This window comes from Saccoglossus kowalevskii, chromosome 16, assembly GCF_978046115.1.
Source record: "Saccoglossus kowalevskii chromosome 16, keSacKowa6.1, whole genome shotgun sequence".
Lineage (NCBI taxonomy): Eukaryota > Metazoa > Hemichordata > Enteropneusta > Harrimaniidae > Saccoglossus > Saccoglossus kowalevskii.
In genome coordinates, this window is record NC_140656.1 from 33,474,567 (window position 1) to 33,480,566 (window position 6,000).

The window sequence follows — 6,000 nt, forward strand, 5'->3', positions numbered from 1 at the left end:
GTCAAACCTCATATTTGTGATTTCCATAGATGGCCGCATTGGATTGTGGGAAAATCAATGTTTATCAACACAAATCTCGCACATGCGCAGCGCGACGACTGAGGCCCTTTAATTTCTGTATTCTATAACATTAAGTTCATGCTGACATCCATTCTTAGGTAAAAACGTTAATGAAAACATCGTATATTCAACGTGTTGTAGGTTATAAATAAATAAATAAATGTTATGTTTTATAGAGTTAACTTACATTTTACACATCTTAGTACGGTACTATACATCTTGAGCCAAATTAAAAAATAACACACACTTATATCAAACTGGTTACCTTTTATGTCGAATGACAAACCAACATTCCATGTAAATGCCATCATACCACAATAACATTCTGGTGTGACTATGCCCTCTAGTGGTAGAATAGCCTGTAAATTACTATTTGTTTATAAACCAATAACGATAAAACTAAGTATAAAATTCTTAAGCCCCTTTCACAATTGGCGCCTCACTCGTGCGATAATTTTTTTTTTCGAAAATATTTTTTCCGTCCTGTTGTAGAAGTGTTGTCTTTGAGTCGCAAGCAATATATAAAATCGTACGAGAGGTGAACGACCACTGCACCAGGATACAACAGTCGTGAGACGTAATCGTGCGATTATTTTCATGTTTCCGGGTGCAACAGTCGTACAACGGCTGCAACGGTTGAACGATGATGCGACCAAGTCGCACGACATATGCGTTTTGTAGCGCCATGTGTCGCGCGACCTAGCGACCCGTTGTACGACTACTACAGCCGATCGTACAAGGCTACGACCCATTGTGCGACACACCGCACCACCTGTCGCGCGATGTGTTGGCCTATAAATACGATGGCTCAGATCACTTCGGATCATTTAGTGAAACAAATGCTAACATATGGTTGTCCTGGGTGATACCCAGTCCAATTATTGCGGTGACGGCCGCTGTAACATCGGATACAATTAAATCGCATGGATGCATACCATATGTCCAGTGTAATATTAGGATTATTATTAATAATAATATAGAATCGTAATTTTTGTTGTAACCATGCATGTTTTGAAACACAAATATTATATTTATTTAGTATACAGTGCCTTCTCAGACTTAGCAAATGCAAGAGCCTCCCAGGAGCTATTGGTCGAGCAGCAGCCATGTTTACAGTATGGATGGTCCAGACATTTGGGATGAAAGCTCAGGAATTCTCGAGCTTATATTGGGGGTGAAAAAAAATCGTACAACGTTGCAAAGGGGGCAAGACAGGTCTTCCAATAGTCTTAGGGTGGTACAACGGACTCGTACGACAGGACGCATCATCGTACGACATGGAAATACTCATGCAACACTCGTTCGGGGTCTTACGAGTGCGTGCAAAGTCGCACAACACTCGTACTACCTGTCGTGCAATTATTTTTTATCGCGTCAGTCGCTCAAAATATCGGAGCAGCACGGTTTTTTTTCCCGACCGAGATGCGACCATTTTGTCGCATCTGGATCGTACAATAAGTGGTACAACGGCTACAACGAGTCGTACAACGGGAAAAATTTCGAGTCGCAAACCGTTGTAGTCTGTTTGGCACCAGTTGTGAAAGGGGCTTTACAAACAATCAAAATGTCAAACGATAGAGCCTACCTCTCAAGTTCTATGTAACACTGCCATCATACCACGATTACATTCTGGTGTGACTATGCCCTCTAGTGGTAGAATAGCCTGTAAATTACTATTTGTTTATGAACCAATACAACGATAAAACTAAGTCAAAATGCAGGAAATAGCGTTTCGGAGAGTCTAGATTTCAAAAATGTTTCGGGGAGCATGCCCTGGACCCCGCTAGTAACGATGCGCCTTAGGCGCGAGGGGTGCAAATTTCGTGCCGCCTCTGCAGAAATTTCAAATGTTAATACGCGCGAAGACTCGTCTCTGGTTCGAATTCGGAAGAAGAGCGAATTCGGATGAAAATATGCCACATTTAGAGCCCCAGGACACAGTCAGCTGGCTCACAAGTGATAATAAAATAAAGGCGATATTTACTCTATGTGGGCCGCCATCTTGAATACGGCATGAAACTAAATAAAGAGACAAGTTGTGAAACGTGTTTTCAGATCCCTACAAATCTGGAAAAGTACCATTCTTTTACAGCCAAACGATCCGTTGATGGTAATATTAAGCCAGCCGCCAAATATTAATCCAAAATTCGGCCGAATTCATTGTTTTTCTGTCGAAAAATCTATTGCATATTAACACCTAATTACACAAAGAATATAGAACACTTTCCCGCCAGGTGACTGTGCCCAATGACACCCAAATAAAGCTGTATGCAAGATCTCCGAATTCACTTTCGAAACACTATAATAAATGAACAGTACAAATGCAAAGAAATATTGTTTTATTACTTTTAAAAACCAAAATTATACAAAAAAGTGTCGCCAGTGCGCACGACGTCTTTTATTTTTTATTTATTTGAATATGAATATATATATACAGTGTACGTGCATAAAAATCACGTGGTAGAACAAAACAAAACGTGGACGGTAACGAAGAGACGTCTGTACGTCATAGTGGTCAAATCACTACAGTCATGGAATGTTCATTTCACAGCGGGTATCAATGTCATATTTCTTTTGTATTATATATTCACTCGTTTTGGATGAATCTTATGCCCGGGGATCAAACACACTCAACGAAATTGACATCACTGGGCGTGAATTCTGCGTACATCTACATTGCCATGCAGTCGGCAATTTTATACATGTTGTTGCTACTTTTGCTGCTGCTACGAATTTCAATCAGCATTTACCGAACAGGAATGCCACACAACGAGTCTGGTCTAACCAGAAGTGAAACTAATAGTGTTCTCCTTAAAAAAGAGTATCCACCTTAAAACTTGTGTTTTACACACGCTTCAATTCATATAAAATAAGCTGAAGTATGGACCAGTGATTTTTTTTCCAGAATTTAACACATTTTTCAAACATGTTATCAATGAAGGAACAAGGCATGCACTGTCTTGGAATGCCTACATGTGAGCACTTTGGGGGTGGCGTGCATTCCCTAGCATATATGCCTACGCGTGGACACTAAAGGTCATTTACACGTCCTGGGACGCATGTGCACATATCGGCGGTAAGAGGGTGTCGTGGGTTTCCTTGGATGTATGTGTACATGTGGGCGCTATGAGGGTGTCGTGGGTTTCCTTGGATGTATGTGTACGTGTGGGCGGTAAGAGGGTGTCATGGGTTTCCTTGGATGTATGTGTACATGTGGGCGCTATGAGGGTGTCGTGGGTTTCCTTGGATGTATGTGTACGTGTGGGCACTATGAGGGTGTCGTGGGTTTCCTTGGATGTATGTGTACATGTGGGTGCTATGAGGGTGTCGTGGGTTTCCTTGGATGTATGTGTACATGTGGGCGCTATGAGAGTGTCGTGGGTTTCCTTGGATGTATGTGTACATGTAGGCGCTATGAGGGTGTCGTGGGTTTCCTTGGATGTATGTGTGGGCGCTATGAGGGTGTCGTGGGTTTCCTTTGATGTATGTGTACATGTGGGTGCTATGAGGGTGTCGTGGGTTTCCTTGGATGTATGTGTACGTGTGGGCGCTATGAGGGTGTCATGGGTTTCCTTGGATGTATGTGTACATGTGGGCGCTATGAGGGTGTCGTGGGTTTCCTTGAATGTATGTGTACGTGTGGGCGCTATGAGGGTGTCGTGGGTTTCCTTGGATGTATGTGTACATGTGGGTGCTATGAGAGTGTCGTGGGTTTCCTTGGATGTATGTGTACATGTGGGTGCTATGAGGGTGTCATGGGTTTCATTGGATGTATGTGTACGTGTGGGGCGCTATGAGGGTGTCGTGGGTTTCCTTGGATGTATGTGTACATGTGGGTGCTACGAGGGTGTCGTGGGTTTCCTTGGATGTATGTGTACATGTGGGCGCTATGAGAGTGTCGTGGGTTTCCTTGGATGTATGTGTACGTGTGGGCGCTATGAGGGTGTCGTGGGTTTCCTTGGATGTATGTGTACATGTGGGCGCTATGAGAGTGTCGTGGGTTTCCTTGGATGTATGTGTACGTGTGGGCGCTATGAGGGTGTCGTGGGTTTCCTTGGATGTATGTGTGGGCGCTATGAGGGTGTCGTGGGTTTCTTTTGATGTATGTGTACATGTGGGTGCTATGAGGGTGTCGTGGGTTTCCTTGGATGTATGTGTACATGTGGGCGCTATGAGGGTGTTGTGGGTTTCCTTGAATGTATGTGTACGTGTGGGCGCTATGAGGGTGTCGTGGGTTTCCTTGGATGTATGTGTACATGTGGGTGCTATGAGAGTGTCGTGGGTTTCCTTGGATGTATGTGTACGTGTGGGCGCTATGAGGGTGTCGTGGGTTTCCTTGGATGTATGTGTACATGTGGGCAGTATGAGGATGTCGTGATTTTTTTGGGATGTATGTGTGGGCGCTATGAGGGTGTCGTGGGTTTCCATGGATGTATGTGTATATGTGGGTGCTATGAGGGTGTCGTGGGTTTCCTTGGATGTATGTGTACATGTGGGCGCTATGCGGGTGTCGTGGGTTTCCTTGGATGTATGTGTGGGCGCTATGAGGGTGCCGTGGGTTTCCTTGGATGTATGTGTGGGCGCTATGAGAGTGTCGTGGGTTTCCTTGGATGTGTATGTACATGTGGGTGCTATGAGGGTGTCGTGGGTTTCCTTGGATGTATGTGTACATGTGGGCGCTATGCGGGTGTCGTGGGTTTCCTTGGATGTATGTGTGGGCGCTATGAGGGTGTCGTGGGTTTCATTGGATGTGTATGTACATATGGGTGCTATGAGTGTGCCGTGGGTTTCCTTGGATGTATGTGTGGGCGCTATGAGAGTGTCGTGGGTTTCCTTGGATGTGTATGTACATGTGGGTGCTATGAGGGTGTCGTGGGTTTCCTTGGATGTATGTGTACGTGTGGGCGCTATGAGGGTGTCGTGGGTTTCATTGGATGTATGTGTACATGTGGGCAGTATGAGGGTGTCGTGGTTTTTTGGGGATGTATGTGTGGGTGCTATGAGGGTGTCGTGGGTTTCCTTGGATGTATGTGTACATGTGGGTGCTATGAGGGTGGCGTGGGTTTCCTTGGATGTGTGTGTACATGTGGGTGCTATGAGGGTGTCGTGGGTTTCCTTGGATGTATGTGTACGTGTGGGCGCTATGAGGGTGTCGTGGGTTTCCTTGGATGTATGTGTACGTGTGGGCGCTATGAGGGTGCCGTGGGTTTCCTTGGATGTATGTGTACATGTGGGTGCTATGAGGGTGTCGTGGGTTTCCTTGGATGTATGTGTGGGCGCTATGAGGGTGTCGTGGGTTTCCTTGGATGTATGTGTACATGTGGGTGCTATGAGGGTGTTGTGGGTTTCCTTGGATGTATGTTTACATGTGGGTGCTATGAGGGTGGCGTGGGTTTCCTTGAATGTGTGTGTACATGTGGGTGCTATGACGGTGGCGTGGGTTTCCGTGGGTTGATAAATGTATGTGGAGAGTATGGAATGAATATGTAAATTTGATGAGATACTGTGTATGGGAATGTTATGTGTCGATATGTAGAGATTATTGGACAAGGTGGCAGTGCAATGAAGTTATTATATATGTAAGTAGATATTGTCGATGAACGTTGGAATATGGCGGGTTGGTAATTGTATGTGGCTATTGAGGGAATTATTGACATGTAGCGGGTTGATATAGAAATGATGACAACAAGAGTTGTTCAGACCTTTCGTACTACTATATGTAGACCATGACATGCATATGTTCCTTTGCTGCAAATAAAATCATTGTATATAAAAAAAAACATTCTCGGTTTTTACAAAAGGCGACAGCTGTAACATGGGTACCAATGCATGGACCTTGAGTGGAAGTGACTCCACTGTCCACTGCTATGTTGCCGAGATGTAATCCTAAAGATAAAGTTCCTCCACTGATGACTGGTTACAATATGTCTGATATCACTG